The sequence below is a fragment of the Cynocephalus volans genome, chromosome 8 (genome assembly GCF_027409185.1).
Source record: "Cynocephalus volans isolate mCynVol1 chromosome 8, mCynVol1.pri, whole genome shotgun sequence".
NCBI lineage: Eukaryota > Metazoa > Chordata > Mammalia > Dermoptera > Cynocephalidae > Cynocephalus > Cynocephalus volans.
In genome coordinates this window covers 78865288-78885009 of record NC_084467.1, presented here as the reverse complement: position 1 = coordinate 78885009, position 19722 = coordinate 78865288, and the positions used below count along the sequence as shown (strand labels likewise).

At 40.3% G+C, this 19722-nt stretch overlaps 1 protein-coding gene across 2 annotated transcripts in view; it reads right to left on the bottom strand.

Moving 5' to 3' along the window:
* LRRC8D (leucine rich repeat containing 8 VRAC subunit D) overlaps positions 1-19722 on the bottom strand; it is a 118043-nt gene that overhangs the window by 90049 nt on the left and 8272 nt on the right. The window contains exon 1 of one of the 2 annotated variants that reach the window (XM_063106106.1): positions 5465-5529. The exons of the other annotated variant lie outside the window; for it this stretch is intronic. The gene's annotated coding sequence lies outside the window, so the exon portion shown is untranslated. Of the gene's footprint in view, positions 1-5464; positions 5530-19722 lie in introns of those variants that run through there. 2 annotated transcript variants of the gene reach the window in all.

Below are 19722 nucleotides of genomic sequence, written 5' to 3'. Positions count from 1 at the left end.
AATAAAACTCAGATTAATACTTCATCTCTCAAATAACAAATAATTTAAAAACCCAAATGATAAAAGTAAACCTATAAAGCTAATAAAAGGAAATGAGGAAAGATGATATTGTGAGCCCAGAATAGGACAGGATTTCTTATATGACTCAAAATGTACAGACCATAATAATATTAAAAATCGGTGGGTTCAACTACATTAAAATTAAAGATTTTTGATGCTGTTTTGTTGTTGTTACTGAAAGGAACCACAAAGTTATCAGAGAAGTGACATACAAGAAGAAAGTATTTCACAATACCTAAAGACAATGAGGTGATTAATTTCTAGAATATACGAGGAGTTCCACAAAAACTCTTTCAAGGCATTTCTTGCAAGAAAAAGGCAAGAGACCCAATAGAAAAAAGGGGGAGGAGGGTAGACAGGGGGGAAGGAGGCTAAACATATAAAAAGACAATTCATAGAAAAGGGAGACTGAGTAAATGAAGAGATGCCCAACCTCACTAGTAATCAGAAAAAGGCAAAATTAAACTATTAGTTATAATCAAGACCTATCAAGTTGGCAACAATCATGAAATTTGTTGATAAAAAAAAAAGTTGTTATACAGTACTGGTGGAGGTATAAACCTCACAGCAATCTCTGTAGTTTCTAGTAAAATTAGCAGGCATACATCCTGTGATCCAGCAATATTGCTTATGGACAATACTGCCTCAAGAAGCTCTCATGAAGGCCAATAAATTCCATACCCCTAGGCTCCCTAGGAAAAAAATGATTACATACTACACGAAAGCCAAAAATATTGATAAAATGTTGACTCTTTCATGTACCTGTTCTTATGGTCTTTATATTCTCTATGGTTTTAAGTTAACTTTTGTTAGAAAGGCAGGTAAAACTACACAGACCATGATCAATTCTTTTCACAGGTTAAATTAAGGACAGAGATAGCAGGAGATGCGGTGAGAGAAATGTTGCAGTGTTGGGGATTGCACAAATCTGGATCCAAGTCCAGGCCTTAGCTGGTCCGTGTGACTTTGATAAGTTATCCTCTCTGCCTGCCTCCATTTCTTCATATAAAACAAGGATATAACCCACACCGCACAATACCAGGAGGACCAAAGAGAATCCATGCAAAGTATCTGGCAAATACGAGGCATTCAATAAATAGGAAGTGATTTTTTTCTTTTAACAAGGTAAAAGAGCCATATTGTGAGCCAGTTTCCCCAACACTGTTTATCAAATAATGCACTTTTTCTCCACCGATTTTTGGTGTTATCTCCAGTATATTCATGCACTAACCCTAATAGATTCCAGTGCCGTCCTTAATCCATCTTAAATAGAGTACCATAGTCATAACAAGAGGAATGGAAACCAGAGAGACTGACTCAATATGAACTTATATATCAGATTTTCCCACTGCAGAACAGGGATAAATAATATCTCTCCTTCCATACACTTACCACACACTGTAAAGGTTCAGATTGGAAAGCCCCTTTGGCTTCTGGGAAAGGAACACAAGGCTGCTAGTGGTGGTGGGTGGCTAGGACAGTCGTGATTCTGCAACTGGTGTCACAGTCCTGACTTTCAAACACAAGGAAGGGATATTCACAGAAGTACTGTAGGGAAAATGCTCTTAGAAGAAATCCAGTTATACACGACTGAGTAACTGGAAAGATCTCAAAGCTGATCATCAAAAACAACCCAGAAACAAGATCAAATCCAAAGTCAGGACTTTACACATGACCTACTTAATGTACAACAAAGAGGAAACAAACTCCACCTGGGAATCTTTATAACCTGATGGCTAACGTATTATACCTTTTTCATCACCATTTGAGCATTTTCAGCTTGAAGCAGTTGTTTTCCTTTGGCCCTGATTCCCAACCTGTGGACTCTGGAGTATTGGAAGAGGTCTGTAGACTGACTATTTACCTCACACATATACACACTGTTTTACAAACACAGGAAGATGCTGTGGTCATTATTTGCAATATATATTCAGTTGAGTGATAGTAAATAACTTTGTCACAAAATATTTGCAATCACCAGAGATAAAAAGGAAAACTCTGAACAAGTCCAGATCTTTGAAATCTTTTACTATGAAATAAAAAGTTCCTAATTTTTGTTAAGAGTTAACAACCAATGCTTTACAGTTTATAGTTTCTGACCGAAAAGGTATTTTTTATTTCTTAATACAAATGAAGGAAAAAGAGAGAGGGTTTTGAAAAAATGAACATCTTAACTTGCATTTATCTCCATTCCTAGTCCTCTTTGGCCATTACCTTTTCCTTGGCATTTAACATCAAAGCTAGCTACCCTTTTATTCTTAGCCTCTCTATTGGGAGAGACACATGGCTAGTTCACAAGCCACTGCAACTCATCAACAGACAGAAATGGCAGTACACTGTATATTTAGGAAATACACATGTATCATTTCATTCCTCCCTTATAAAAGAAAGACCACTTATTTTCTCTCTTATTTCCCCCTCCCTGACCTCCTCTTCCTCTTGTTGTTTAGACACAATTTTATAGAGGGGAAATTACAGACCACTATAGACACTCCAGTTATTGAAAAGAAGATAAATATTTTATCCAGCATTTTCAAATGAAAATGTACTCCAAATTTTAATTTATGTTGTTCTAGTTGCAACATTAAAACCCTAGCCAAAGAGAACTTCAACTTTAAGCACTACAATGATAAAAAAATAAACTTATTTCCACCTGAGGAATATTACAGAAATATTTAATATATAATTTAAAGTTATATGCGTTTGCCCACATTTTTCTGTAAAGTGAAATTTTCAGTGGGTTATCCTGAACTGGGGTGAGAGAGTATGGGATATGTATAGTGGCAGTGGTAGTGGAGTGTGGGGAGAGTCACATACTGTGCATAATTTATTAATTAATTTACTTTCTCGGGGCATAAACTGTCCTAGGTGTAAACCAGAGGTTTTTTTAAAAAAATTTTTAAAAGTTAAAATGCGCTAATCTGACCCCTCTAAAAGATACTTGCTAAGACATGACAAAAGATAACTGTAAATTAAAATATACAATTAGAATTTTGGCAGCTGAATACAAATCACACCGATGCAAACACAGCTAAATCTAGTCATTGACACAGAGTAAGTGTAAATTTCTAACATTGAAAAGAAAACAGAAAACAAAAAACAAAAAACCCAAGCTCTGGGCAGAGCCTGAGTGGAAAGGAGTGGGAAAAGATCTGGAGATCTGGTGAGAGTAATTTTGCTTAGCTCTCTTTTGGAATGGCAAAGCACCACCTGAATCAGTATTGCCATCTATTCCTTAGGCTGCAACTTTCCAGAATGCAAAAAAGCCAAGGACTATAAATCAAAAGACTCTTGTTCAAGTACCAGCGTTTCTATTTACTAATGCAACCATTGACAAGTCACAGCTTATCAGCCTCAGTTTCCTCTCCCATAAATTAGAGTAAATGAATCCTATTTCACCACACTGTTGAAAGGAACATCAGTTCAGTACTGCGGAAAGGAGTAAACAAGACACAGAAAATACACTCTGTAAAGAGAAAATGACAATCTAAAGGCCAGTTATTATTATTCTTGAGCTTAAATTCCACTAGGGTGTGAGTAGATCCTGTTCCAAAATAGGGGGACAAGCTTGGAAGGTCAAAAAGCCCTTCTACCATATCTTAGAGCAGAGTGACAAATGCTGAAGAAAATCCTCAAATAAATTAATGAACCGGAGGACAAAGAGTATACCTGGGTGTGAAAATAGAGGCAAGACACTATGGTTGCACAGGTCTTTCGATAATCTCTCTTGTTGACTTGTTTTCACCTTTAATCATGTGATATATTTGTCAAGAAGAGAAGCATAAACACAAACATCTGACAGTTAAATTCAGACTTAAGAAGCCCATGCCTATCTACATAGTAAAGATGAAATTAATTGCTCAGATCTCAGGGTATCTTGGCTACTTACTGCTACTCAATTATATCAATTATTGATATTATCACAATGCTCAAAGCAGCTGCATTTTAAGAGATTAAAGTTCTGAAAGACTACTGGAATAATGGGATCTTATAATTCAAATTACCTCCACACACTGCCAATATGGAAAAAAAGGAAGAGGAGGGGGTGGTACAAATTTACCAGTCTATCTGAGTACCAAAGGTTTTCCTCTCAAAATTAATTATGTAGTAGATATATTTTATTATAAAATTTTCAGCATTAGAATGCTATAGTCAGCATCCCAACTCATGAATTTAAATTCTACAACTAACCCTGCCTCCAGAGAAAGCTTGGCTGCCCAATAAGGTGAAATAGGCAAGTATATGTAATACTGTGATTGTGTACTTTCCCTCTGTGCTGCAGAGAGACCCTTCTTTGGCAGAGTCTCACTTTCCTCCCCTCTAGTCATTTGCTCACATCCCTTCCTCCAAACTAAAGAGTAAGAAGATGCTGCTGGCTTTAATACTGTTCAGACATTTAATTTGAGGCCATATAATCATCCCATCAAACTGATTCTTCTCAGCCATCCTACTTCCCTTAGTGTCCCTCCACAAGACTGGAGTTTCACCAGGCAGATAAATACAGGCAGTAAAACAAGGCCAGGCTTTCACTGGGGGAGAAGTCAATTTGACTTAGTCTCCAAAGACATGCGCGCAGCCAGGGAAAAGAAGCAGCAAAAAGTCTGAAGCATAAAGCCAGCCTTTTCCCTAGCATTTTGTTCTCCTCCTAGGAACATCTGAGATGGAGCAAGATATGGAAGTGAAATTATAACTTACCTGGTGAAGTTGCGAAAAGCTATTCTCAATTTTGCTTTGATGGCAAAGGGAATTTCATAAGGATGCCTGGTACATACTTTTAAAGTATGTTCTCACTCAGCAAGGGAACCAGGCTAAGAAACCACAGCGGAGTTAACAAGCCAGACAGCCGAGTAAACACCTCCGAACTTGTTGCTGTCCCTCATTCCTGGTCCCTACCTTTCCGGTGTGTCTGTATCACTAATTCCTTAGTTTGTGATGGCCTGGCTCTCCTGTTTCACCAACTGAAGAGGTGGGATTTCTGAACCAAGACTCTTACTCCTGCCCCCCTTCCACTTCACCCACAACTCATCCCCCTTCTTCTCCCTCCGTCCCTGTCCCCACACCTCACCCCAGACCAGTGAGGGAGGAACAAAGAGCTGCTGCTTCAGGCAGCAGCAGGAGGAGGAAAGGGTGGAAAGGGCAGCTGGGGACTCCAGGGAGTCCCCGGGCACAAGCCCCAGAGCAGCGCAGCCTGGAAAGCGACCGGGGAGCCCGGGCAGGTCCTGGGTGCGGTGCGCTGCCCGCAGCCTTCCCGCTCGGGTCTGACACCCCGGGCAGCGACAGCGACAGAATTTGGCAGAGCCCCTCGGGTGAGAAAGCGGGGGATAGGGAGGGGAAACCAAGAAAATACAGGCGAGCGAGGCTGCGGCGCAGCTCTCCAGCCCGCCGGCCCCGCGATCCCGCGCACCTGGACCAGGCGGCCACCCTGCTCCCTCAGGGGGCTGTCCGGGGACTCAGCTTCGAGCGGGCGCGCTGCGGGGGCTGGAACCGCGGCGACGGAAGACTTCACTCCTCCATCCTGGGAGCCGGCAGCACGTTACAGACAGCCGTGCACTTCCTGTTTGAAAACACAGGGGAGAGAAAGAGCGAGGGATCCGAGTGTCGGCGGCGGCGGCGGGAGGGACGGAGGGACGCAGAGCAGCGGCAGCGAGGACGAGGGCGCTGCGCTTGCAGAACGGCCGCTCGCCTCGCCAGGGTCGCCACGGTCGCCAGGGTCGCCGCCGGGCGCTCTCCCCAGCGTGCGGCGACCCGCCACACCGCTACCCCGCAGTGGCGGGCGAGCCGGCTCGGCCTCGGCCCGGGCCTCCCCCTACCGGCGGCGTCGCCGCCAGCCGCCCGCCCGCCCGCTCGCTCTCGCAGCCCTTCCGTTTCCAGCCCCCGCCCAGGTTCTCCGCTCCCCACACGTCCACATGTACCTAAATCAATGGACTCCGCGATTCCTCGGCTCTTCCTCCCCGCCGCGGGCGCCCGAGTAGCAATCGGCCTTCTCCTCCTCTCCTCACCTCCCCACTCCCGCCCCCTGAAAAGAATCACCTCGGGGAAGGTGCAACGAGGAGACTCAGCCTTGCCAGGGGAATGGAGGCTGGATCTATGCAAATTTTAAAGTTAATGGCCACATCCTACTATAGCCAGTACAGTCGGCAGCCGAGGAGCTTCAGGATGGGAAATGACTTGTCTTGTGCCACACCGACTCAAAAGAGAAAGCGTGCACACTGCTGCCACAAACTAAGCCGCCACGAACCGCCAGGGGGAAAAACACAACTGTACAGTATTCTGAGTCCCTGCTCAGACCAACCTCATCCTCACAGTCCACCAACATTGACATATACCAGTTCCACACGGAACATAATCCTGTACACAGTGCGTTCTTTCAGAAAACGATTCCTTATTTCTCGGTGCATATGAAGCACAGAGAAGTTCCAAAGTTCTGTCATTAGGTTTATTTTGTTGAACTCTGCCTCAGATGAACTTCAGGATAGTGCTAGAAAAAAGAGGAAACAGATGGTTTAAGAATCTGCCATATGCAGAGTGTGCCAGCTCTAGGAGTTAGTATTTGTAACCTGCTCGCCCTTGTACCCAGGATCTATCAAGTTACAAGGCACTTAGAGCACTGTCTTTGACAAACAGCTCCTTTTTGTCATCAAGCTGTTGGCTTAAGTAAAAGTCATTCATATTTCCAAACTCAAAATGGAGAACACAATATAAAGAATGATTATTCTACATAAAAAGCTATCTTTTGGCTGAAGTCGAGAGAAATTGATGCATATTAAGCTCCTACTCAGCACTAGACAGCATCTCATCTTAATCTCCTCTTGGCCTTAACATTTCCCAACAGATCTGCAAAAGTCCTATTCCCATATTCCCAAATGAGGAAACAGGATCAGAGAAGTTAAATAACTGTCCCAATGTCTCAGCTAGAAAGTGGTCAAATGGAGAGTTGAATACAGGTCTTTCCTAAGTACAAATGCTGGGCCATGTCCTCTATACACTGCTAACTCCTAAAACAATAATGAATTCTAGAAGAAAAGTCAAGTCCATTGGACTCTGTAATTCATTCCTTCATCTCTTCTGAATGATGCTGCTATTCACAAGCTCATCCTGTTGAGCTAGCTAGGTTCTTTACCAACCTGAAGAATATGTACCTTGATTACTTGGGCAGAGGACACTGTGCTCTTTTCATAACCTACTACTGCCTCTGTCAGCCTTTTCAGAATTACTTGGTGGCAAAAGTTCAAAAGATTCTAGGACAGACACTCGTATGCCAAGGTACAAAGTCTGTCCAGTTCGGAACCTAATCAGCTGACTAATATTTGTTCCCTGAGTTCTTTTTTTCTCTAACTGGGTCTTTTTAAGAAAAAGTCAAAGGTCGTTCACAAAAACACACACACAGCCTCACCTTTGCTAAAATGCTGACATTCTGTCATTTTCCCTTTCCTTCTGCTTTAGCACTTAGTTCACGCTCACCTGTTAGTAGCGTGCTGCTATTAGCCTCCTGATGTAGGACAGAAACAGTGCATATTAAATGGTGATTAAGGTTCTTGACAATGCTGAGACCTCCAGACACTTATGGAGAAAGTGAGTGAGATGAACCCCATCTCCCCCACCCCTTCCCATCACCTCACTAGAGCAGCACAGACAGATGAACCAAAAGGGCAGGGGCGGCCTTCAAGTATGGCAGGGGTTGGGCAGAAGGGCTGTAAGAGTCAGCAAGATGCATTACTATCCTTCAAGCACTCACAGTCTATTGAGGGCTTATTACTGAAAACTTCCTGAGGGATCTAAGCATCCTTTTAGGATCCTGCTCTTACCACCTTTTCCTTCTCTCAGACCCTTGCTTACCCTGGACTTGTCACCTCTTCATCCCTTCACAAACGAAAATGTTTCTTCCCAAGGAGCTACCATTTCTACCCAGTGGGAGGGGGAGCGCAAAGGAGAGCATTTAGCTCAAAACTACTGTCATTTTAAAAACTCTGTCAATAATTACCATGTTTTTAAGGACACAATTCTATGTAAAAATATCTTTTGGTATTCTTGCCTTCATTTCTGTTACTCATTACAACTCTAACAGCCCAGAAGGAAGACATCTGAAGAAAAATAAGATTATTAAGAAAAGGCAAGGAAAACACATTTAAATTAACCTGCAGAGCCTTAATCTCTGTATGTGGGAACTTGTGAGATTAGACTACCTAACTTTAAAAAATCTCCCTTAGTTCTGAAAAATTAAGTCATTCATGTAAAAAGTCAACAGTAAACTATTCCTACTTTGTCCTAGTACACTAGTGCTGAGTGATAATTTTATGAGATGTATTAAAGTTTGTACCATTTACTAGGTAACAAATTGCATTCATAATACTCTCTTCCAGAGTACTGGCCAGCTTTGGGAACAGGACAACCACGTTTCTCTTAGGCTCTCTAAAACTAAAACTTTTCTCCTCACTGAAAATATTTAATAGCATTCACTCTGTGTATAGATCTCACCGAGTTTATAGTTTGGAGAATACAACACAGTTCTTAACATGTTTCCTAATCCTAAGAACCATAAGACCTAAGCTTCACATCACACTTTCCATCAGGTATTCTCCCACTCCTGTACTTCATGAAGAAGTGTTTCTTTTTCCTAATGCTGAGCAAAAAAACCCAAAAAACAAAAACAAAATTAAAATCACAACTTCATAAGAAGAGAAAAAAATATGCTCCCAGGTAGGCACATGATACCACAAAAGGTGAAATTGATCATGGAAAAATCTGAGGGGGTTCACTCTGAATGTCTCTACTCCCTAAATTGCAAAGGTCATGGACAAAGACAGCAGCACTGTGAAGGCCATTTTAGAGGCTCCAAATTAAATTACAAGAGATAGCTTGTCTGGACTAACAGTGTAGAGAAGAGATGATAAACTCATCTCCAACAACAATGCTGCTGCTGGTCCAAAGGTAGTGAGTTATATCAAGTGGTTGCTCACACAAAGTTACAGATGGAACTCCTTTCCCTTTTCCTTTTCCCCCCTTCTCACTTCTGCACGTGACTAGTCAAAAACATAAATAAATGAAATAAAAAGACAAAAACAATGCTGCTTATCTTCATCTGAAAAGAGAAAGATCTTACTTTGGTGGTTAAAAATGTTTGCCACAAGATTTGTGTGTGTGAATATCAGGATTCTTGGCGATTACTACAGATGGATTTTGCAAACAAGAAAATGAAAAATGAGCAGCTGTCTGGCGTCTGTACTAGATGGCCTCTCTGCACCAGCATCCTTCACAGCTGACTGTCCTTAACTTCGTCTTCACTTCCAGAGTAGCACATGCAACAGGATTTTCTGGGAAGGAGGTCTCTGGCACTCATGCTTACCTCCTGGCCTCTGCAAAACCTGGGCTGTGACTTTCATGAAAGCCTTTCTCAAGAGCCAACTGGCTGGCTTGATTGGCATTTACCCACAGAGGGTGATTAACCATCTTCAAGAAGCCAGAGTAAGTGTCATTTCCCACGGCAAAATGTAGCAAGAGGCTGCAAATCATCTTTTCTAAAAAATCTGCCTGCAAGATGGTTTAGGCTCCTTTGGGAGCACAAAGTTTCCTGACTTTGAGCAAGTTGAGAAGAAAAGTGCTATTTAAAGCACTCCACAGCAGGAAGTGGAAGACCCAGCCATAAGATAGAAACACAGGGCCAGGGTGGCTAAAAGCCTGAGCTGGCATCTCCCTAAGCTCAGTGCCTCATTTTCCTCATCTTCCAAACACACACATCATGAACCCACCCACCTTGCCCAGAATTACTAACATTTACATACGACAAACCCTCACATGCCCTACCTCATTGAATTCTCAGAACTGCCTTTGCAGGAAGGAGTCATTATTACTGTGTTACAGAAGCAGCAGCAGGGGCTCACAGATGTTAAGTGATTTTCTCAAAGCAGTAGGTAATGGAGCTAAACCTCACCGTGGGTCTGTTCTTCCACCTTTTAATTAAAGAGAAATGAGTGGGTGCGTTTGGGCTATGGATTTACGATTCTGTGCTACATATCTTTTACTCAGAAAAACCTCACTTTTAGAACATAACTTGTAATGCTGTCTCTCAAATGCATCATGCTACCTTATCACCTTGCCAAATTTTGGTAAAGTATAAAATGTATTTTGCAACAGGCCAACTGATATAAGTAGATATCAATTAGGCTAAATATGTTCTTGGGCCGCAGCTGAATATTATTTTATCAAATAGCAAATAAGACAGATTCACTGGTCAAACTGTGAGAGACATAATCTTAATACATTTTTTCCAAGTTTCTGTTTTCATTCTTCAGTTAGTATGCAAATATGTATGTGAAGTGAGCCATGCTGGCTGATGTACTGTGATTTAGTGAGCATAATATGAAAAGAGGGTAAGACACCAAAAAAGCTTGATCAAATGCAAATACCTGTATGCAAGTGACACAGTAAAGATGTCCAAAATGTTCCTGATACAGATTGCTGGCAATGGAAAGCCTTGGGTTATTTACTGACTGTTGATAATGATGTGTATTGTGTAGACCAAACACTGTACTATAAGACATTTTTCTTTGGAAGGCATGTTTTGTCTGTTCATCTTCTGTAGTTGGTATCTCTGCTTCCTTATTTAAAAAATTGTTTTAATTCTCCTTGGGCACTATTATCTTTTTAAAATAATATACTAAAAAGCCCAACAACTTACAAGGATTTGTCCTAACAAGCCAAATAAATATGAAGGGTTCTCAAAGTTCATGGAAAGAATATATTATCTTTTAATTCCATTTTTCCACGGACTTTTTGAAGTACCCTTGCATAATGTTCATTATTAAGAAAAAAATGCTCTTAAAAATGACTTTAAAAATATATAAGCATCTGTAACATCACACATCTGGAAGTAGCAAAACAGACAGTGATAAGAATAAGTCACACACATCACTACCTTGAATACATCAATTCTCAATTATCCATTATAATTGTGCCTAAAAAAAGAAAAACAATCTGAACAATTTAAGGTAGAAAACAGGATACTTTGACTTTCAAATCCTTTCTTTTGCCTGTAGTGGAATGGCCAAGGCAAATAGCAATGAAGAGAAACAAGGTGACTGGAACATCCAGAACATCTGAACTTCTGAAAGCTTATTCATCGACTTTTAAGCTAACCCTAGTGCAATAAATGCTAATCACTTTCCATGTATTAACTCAATTATTCCTGAGAACAACCCTATGAGGGAGTAATTATCATTATCACCACAGTACAGATCAGGAAACGGACACAGCACACTGCTAGCAAATACCAGAACTCGGGCAACCTGGTTGGCCACAGAGTTTACTTTTAGTCAACACATTTTATTACCAAGAGGGCACAATTAGATTGGGTTTGCTTTCTCCAGCATGAATGTTCATGGGGGTACAGTGCCATGGATATGACAGAAGAAAAGGAGTAGAGTGAAAGGCTCAGAGATTTTCCTGTTTGCAGCAAGAATGTAACCACTGGTCACAGGGCACTAGGCTGAAAGCTTCTGGAGTTCAGGGACTCGGAGCCTGGTACACACAGCAGAACAAATAAATGCTGAAAAGAAAGAAAAGATATCAACAGAATGGAAAAGCCAGGAAGAAGGGCTGCTTCTTCACCTTGACCAGAATCCTGGATTTCAAGGCTCCAGGATTTCCTGACTATAGCACAACTGATTTAGCAATGGAAGGGAATGCAATGAACCCTGTGTACTTTGATCTCGGTAAAGCAGTTGATACACTGTCCTATGAAATCAAGATCACTAAATCAACTGAAACTTACGTGGCTACAAGAACCACATAGGAGTTAAGCAGGCTAGAAAGAAAAACACTGGACACATCTACTACCATTATAAAGAAAAAAGCCACAAGAAACAGCGTTCAGTCTGTATTCAAACGTAACTTAGATACAATTCACACTGTTATAATCAAATTTGCACATAACATTAATTTTGGAGGTGTGAAAAGGGCAAAAGAGGGCAAGCCAACTTACTTAGTTAAACTAACAGAGAATGGAAGAAAAGCAAGATGTTGAGTTTCATTTTTATGTTCCCTTTAATTTGAAGGGAGGGGCTAAAGATGACAATGAGAAGTAACTGCCTCTGGACCTGAAATGCCATGACTGAACTCATGTAAGCAATAGCAAACTGGATATGTCTAAAACTGTAGGACCTCAGGCCTGAACTTGACAAAGTATGATCCTATTATTTCATACACCATCAATAAAGTCCCATGAGAAATAATATTCATTTCAACAAGAAGACTTTGTTAGCAAAACTCAAAGAAAAGGGGCTCAAAGGCTGAATTTAGGAAGTCAGATGAGAAAGTCAGCGGTGTATGTATAATCTGGCCACACTACAAATATGCTGCACAGGCAGAAGGTCATGAGAATGGTTTGCAAACACATGGCAGGATTAAGAACAGTGAAGAAGGGGCAAAGACAAGAATTAAAGCTTGTACTAATGTTATTATTTTAAGCATAAATTATAATTTCTAATTTATTTAATGTTGAGAAATAACTTCTCCCTTGGTAAAACCATTTGTCTTCCCAGCAAAAATTATTTTTAAAAGTTAGCAGTTGATTTAGAACTGAAGAAATGGGAGTAAGAAAGATTTGTAACGTTTGAATCAAAATGGCCTATATTCAGGCTGGGTTCCAGGGAATGTACAAGTGAGCACCATATCATGCAACTCCTAAGAGACTGAAGAACTGAACTATTAGCTTTGGAGCCAACATGTAAGGAAAGGTTCTTTCCCACATATGGGCTTTAAGTATATCCTAGCAGGCTTGTTTATGGAAGAAAAGTACGCTTCTAGAAAATAAAAAGCCTTGAAAGGAAATAGGGGAAACTGCATAATTAAAGCTTCCTAATCTGTCACCCTACTACTCTCAACTGCAATTTGTACAGTTACCTTTAAAACAAAAGCTCTCAATATGTAGGGAAGGAATACTGCTGGGTATCTTCAGAATTAATAACAATAACAACAGCAAGCAGCAGCTAACATCTGAGTGTTAACTATGTGCCAACAATTGTTCTAAGCATTTTATATAAACTATCCTTAAAACTAACCTTAGCAGGTAAATACTGTTATATCTTCATCCTATAGAAAGTTAAGTACCTTTCCCATGGTCCCATAACTAGTAAGTGAAAGAGTACAATTAAAACCTAGGCAGTAGACTCCAGAGCTCATGCTTTATGAGAGACTGTCAAACAAAGCACATAGCCAACAATGAAATCCTACATATTCCGTTTCCTTCTAAATCAAAAAAAAATTTTAAGAGAAATTCAGCACAAAGGCATAAAGATCATAGCCATACTACATTCTAAATATGAATGGGAAAATGTACAAAGGTACTTCAAAAAGTTCATGGAAAAGTCTGTATTATCTTTCAATTTTGTTTTTCCATGAATTCTCTGAAGTACCCCTGTATGTAAAAAACTTCAAATGACAATGCTCTAAGATTATTGCTTGATATATAGAGAGAATAAAAAGCAAACCATAAAACCTAAACAGACAGATTTTCCTCAAGGTTTGATGATTGGTCCCCTCCCATTTAAAAATCATCCACATAATGACAAACCCAAAATTAGCCTCAGCCCAGATCCTTCTCTGGAATGTCCTAATGCCCTCAGGAAACTTCCCGTACCTGGCTGCACACAGAATCACCTGCAGAGCCTTTAGACACAACTTTCCAGGCCCCACCCCAGATTTGCAGCATTGGAATCACTGAGGGTATGCTCCTGGAATCTGTACATTCAGGAAACGCCCAGGTGACCCCAAGGTGCAGCTCAGTGGAGAACCCCTGCTTTAGACATTCTACTCTTTTCTCTAATCTACCACCAGAATCATTGAAGTCAGAGATTAGAGTGAAGTATTACCCTTCTCAAGAACCTTCAGTGGAGTAACCTTTGATCAAAGGCCATGGAATGAAATCTAAATTCCTTAGCAGGACACTACAGGCCCTCTGTAATGTGCCCCAAACTACTACTCTGGCCTCCATTACTCCAACATCCCTTGCTCTCTCACACCAGTCCCCAAACACATTACATACTTTTTATATCTCCACACTTTGCTGCTCCAACATCCCCTCAGCTCTCCCACCAGTTCTCTGTCACCATCTTTCTCATCCTTCAAGGCCCTGCTCAAGTTGATTGTGCTTGTGAAACTTTCCCTGATCTTTCCAGAATCAGTCTCTCCTTCCTTTGAGCAAATGTCCAAAAAATTTAGCTCACGCAATAATTACAACATATACTGCACACTGTGCTGAATTATACTAAGCTGTTTACATGCTGGTCTCCACCTCAAAGCAGGGGCATATCTTACTCATCCTTCATACCTTCATAACTGATATGAAGATAAAACATAAAAAGTCACCCGGTGAACCACCTAAAATGCAGTAACATGACAGCTGTTGTTGTTATTACTATGTATTATTAACTTTCATTTCCAATCCCACTGAAGTGCAATGCAGACATAGTAAGTGCTCAAAAAGCACTTGCTTTTACTCAAATAAATAAATAAAGAAAGAAGCATTTGTTTTCAGAGTAATAATAGTAACTTATCAAAGCCCTTTCTCTGTACCCAATTTTGTTCTGCTTTGAGGAACTTTTCATAATATTTCTTTTGAGAAATCATCTCTTACTCCACTTTCTTTCCTTTAAAAATCAATGTAGAAAATTCTAACGCACAAGAGCTGTCAGTGTCCCTCCCACTCCAGCTAGGCTTTTTCTTTGAACTACAGTAACTGCCTGCAGCCACAGTGTCGCTGCCCAGAGAATCGCCTGCTTCACTCTTACAACAAACAGCACTTTGTAGGCAAATTGGAGGCGAGCCCAAAGTAGGAGGGGGAAAAACCAAGGAAAAAGAATTTGGGACAGAAACTGAGTCGACACCCACACTATCGTCCACACTATAATACAGGTAAGAAGAGAACAGGAAAGGAAAGGAGTTCAGATCAATACAAACCTTCCCCAACCACTCCCAAGTATTGACCTCACCACCCACCCATGGAAAATGCATTCCAAGACTCACAAAGAACATGCTGGACAACTGACTGCCTAACACATATGGCTACTATTAATAAAATATTCCATATATAATAGTTTCTTATCCTCACCAATTATATTGCCATTATCATCCCCTCCCCCATTTACAGGAGATGAAACCAAAGTCTTGAGAAACCCAAAGGCACACATCAAGTTTGTAAAAGAGAGTGCCAGGATCAAAGCTCCAGCCCTCTACACTTCAAATCCTAGGTCCTTCCCTATATCAATTGCAAAAAGCAATTTTAAAAACGCTCTTAGAAGCTCACCAAACCTCCCAGCTGTAAACGTAAAGGTGAAACAAAACAGGTTTTTGTGATCTTAAAAGCAATTCTGGTGCCAGGGATGAAGGTTGTCACAGCAAGAGTCTCCAACTATAGCCCTTAAAATGATCAGTCCAGTATTTCAGTATAGTGTTCCAGGAAGATCCTTTAGACAGCTTTCGGTTCCTAGATGGAAACTGATAATTTCATTTGTTCAAAGGAGGAGGTATTAGAGAAAGTATAATTTTCTCTTTTTTTTAACCAAACCTTGATGCTGACTTTAATCCTGAGGTGATGTGGAAGGCAAAAGAAGTTTCTAAAGCAAATTTGTGATCACTGTTGTTATGAGAGAGTACAAGGGGGCAATAATGCAGTCATCAAAAGCACAGATCCTAAAGCCACAGCTGCTTGGGTTCAAACCACAGCTCTGCCACTTACTAGCTATGTGACCTTGAATTCCTTGGCTGCTTATGGTGACTGGGAGGAACAGCCATTCTGGAGAACCCAGCCTTGGTTTCCTCTGTTACAAAATGGGGCTGCTGTGAGCAGTAAATAAGTTAATATACGTAAAGTGCTCCAAACAGTGCCTGGCACAAAGCAAGTATTCCATAAGTGTTTCCTATTATTATTTCCAGATTAGTCACCAGGATTGGGTTCTTTTTAAAGCATATTTTATAAGAATGTTAAAGAAGACTTCTTGTACAACTTATTAATTCATAATGCCCAAAACCAGCACAAAGATTATTTACAAGTTTCACTTCCTGATAGGATCTTCCAGGATTTCCATCCAAGGACTAGTCTCTAGAAGGCCAAACAGTGGAATCTGAAGAATTCTACTTCTTCCCAACAACAGTGCAAGGAAACCTGCATCCATTTATTCAAAAACCAAAGATCCTTATTGCATTAAACTAATAATATGGGCACATTTTTAAATGTGCTTATTCTAAAAGCAACAAAAGTGTTAGGAATTTAAAGTTACATCATTTGAGAAAGACATGGTTCAAATATATTAAGTTATATCAGTTGAAAAGGACATGGTTCAGATAACACAGGGATGACAGTCCTAAGAAATGGAATAAAACCTGCTGATGAATCAAAAGGTTTCCTTCCCAGAAAATACTGAAATCCCAGCAACAATGCACTATATATTTGGGATGATTAAGAGAAAAATGCTTTCAAAATCCCCTCTCAGATTAGTACTCTAGATTCACCTAGGAACAGAGATCTGTTTAAATATTACTACTCTCTTCTCTTTCAAAGAGGGCATATGTATAACAAGTCACACTTAAATGATGTTAGGATTTTTTTTCCAGAAGAGCAGACACAACATAAGACAGGAGCACTAGCAGGGTCACAATACAGGTCTGAGGTGATGTCCTGCTGTGCACCAGCCCGGGTAGAGGGGCTAAAACCCAGCGGGCACTGTTCTCTAAGCAGTGTGCACTGCTTCATACAAAGGGACTGCGGGGCAGGTCCGGGTGGCACTGAACACACCAGCCTCCACAAGCAAAACAAGCTGGTGTCCCCAACCATCTTCCCTCTGGGGACTGCTGTGCCTACCCCCTCAGACAATGTTGTAGTTTGAGAAAAAGTGTTGGTTTGTACTCTAACATGGTCAACTTGTCACAGTGCAAACATTTTCCAGCTTTCTTGGTTTACTTTTTGCTATCAGCTGTTCTACAGACCCTTCTTTTCCACTCTCCATATTCTCTTTTCTGATAGAAGCCCTTTCCCCTCCTGTTTCTTTTTTTTTTTGTCGTTTTTTCGTGACCGGCACTCAGCCAGTGAGTGCACCGGTCAGTCCTATATAGGATCCCAACCCGCGGCGGGAGCGTCGCCGCGCTGCCAGCGCAGCACTCTACCAAGTGCGCCACGGGCTCGGCCCGCCCCTCCTGTTTCTTATAATTCCCCTTCTGCAGAAGCGGCAACACAAATGAACATGAACGCACTAGGAATCGCTACATAATAGCACCCTTTGCTTCTCTCACATAGGTTCTGCACTATTTCTAAATATGCATCAGATCACTACTTTCCCTTTCTCATATAAAGGACTCTTCTTTTCTCTCTCTTTCCCTTTTACCCCAAATCAATTCCAAGATGTGAACAAGTATTTTTCCCTTATCTTCTGGGGTAAATGATCTCTTTACTCAACTCCAGTGGCTCTGACCCCTCACTCTCTACCACTGGGCCCACCTGTCCCCTCCCCTCTCATGTCCATACTCTACATGTTTGTCCCTGAACCTGTTACTTTTCAGGAAGCACACCCCTCAAAAGCATCCACTCCAGATGTACTATACCAAATTTAAAGGTCAGAAATTGTTACCCTCACAAGTATGGTGTTGTGGGTGTGCTTTGTTCTGCTTCGTATGTGTTGGGGGGAGGGGTACAAAAGGATGAAATCAAGTTTTGACTTGTTGCCTTTTAAATTGATTTTTAAAAGTGTATTCTGTGTTTATTCAGTTTCTATGCTTCCGTTTATCTGGCCACTAAAGGGCTATCTACTTCTAAGGACCTACCTAGGCTCAAAGGCTGTTTCCAAACCACAAAGCTGTTTTGTTTGGTCTACAGGAAGTTTGTACTGAAAATGAGAATTACTGAAAATGTTTAATTAGCCAAACTTTTAAAACCAGATTTTACATTATAATCAAGATTTCTGGCTAATAGTGAAAAATCAGAATATCTGGCAACACTGGCCGACATTCCCACATTGCAACAATCGGCTAATACCAAGACTCTCTTTAGACAGGATCTCCATTTTCCAGTTCAGCCCAGGTCTACCCCCAATTCCCTCCTGATAACTCTATCCTGAGGGGTAGTACCAGCTGCCAGGAAACATCTTATGTGAGGCCCACTTCAGGCACTGTTTGGTATTTGCTTGAGATCCCCAGGCTATAGCTAGCATCAGACATCAGACTCTAAAACACTTTCTTTCTCTCCTCTCTCTCTCTCTCTCTCTGTCTCTCTGGTTAGTGCACAAATTACAGATGTAATTATAAAGTTTCCGCTTGGTACAGAATTTGCCGGGTACATATACTTCATAAAGAAAAAAATTTAGAACTAAGTGAAAGAGAAAATGTTTCATGACAAAAATATTTTAAAAGAACTAAGTTAAAGAGAAAGTGTACCTGTATCTCTCTCTCTGTATGCATGTATAGGAAGGGAATGTATTTGTGCAAGATGTATAACACTGTAGCCCATTTCCCAATTTGTACTTTTTTATTGGCTAAATGTTAATATGAAAAATAAAACTGTTAAAATAGAAACTTTAACAGAAAATAAATGTATAAGTAAAACAGACTATAAATATGATTAAAAATATATGGATATTCATTCATTTTTTACTTTGAAGATATTAATAATAATGATTTGTTTTATTGTATATATTTGTTATAGCATTTATTAAGAAAATAACACCGTAGCAAACATTAGCTACATCTCTACATGATATATTTATGTACAGTAGTTATTGCAGGGTAAGATCTAATTAGGAGGAAGGTGCTTAAGAGTACTATTAAAAGTGGCATGCTACGCTATTCACAATAGCCAAGAGATGGAATCTATCTAAATACTCATCAATGGATGAATGGATAAAAAAAACTGTGGCATATATACACAATGGAATACTATTCAGCTATAAAAAGAAATGATACTCTATCATTTGCAGCAACATGAATGGAACTGGATAGCATCATGTTAAGTGAAGTAAGCCAGGCACAGAAACACAAATACCGCATGATCTCACTTATATATGGAATCTAAAAAAAATTTTAAAAAGTGGTTCTCACAGAAGTAGAGAATAGAATAATGATTACCAGAGGCCAAGAGGGGAGGGGATGTAGGGAGGAGAAGTGGTGGACTAACAGGTACAATACTATGCGATATACCCTAAGTGAATCATGGTGCAGTATATGCATGTATTGAAACAACACACTGTACCCCAGAGAAATGTACAATATTAAAATTTTTTAAAAAACTACGACAAAAAATAAATAACGAGTGCAATTCTATCATCAATATTGGTGGTAAAAGAGAATAGGGCTAGAGAAAACACCAAAATAATTAAGTGATTTAATATTATCCTCTCAATTCTAGGATAAATTTTCACCCTAGTGATTTTACCAACAGGTTGATATTTTCTAAAACCACCACAGGATGACAAGAACACTGGCTTGGAAGCCAAAGACCTGGGCACCACTATAGCTCTCATCTTCAGATGGGAAGCATGAACTAGATGAGTCGTAAGGTCCCTTTACACTCAAAATCTGATTCCCTTTTTCATTTAACAGAAATACTGATATGTATTTTAAAATGAACACAATGAACCCTAAATAGAGAAATGAGAAGGAAGAATACCATGGATAAGAGAATGG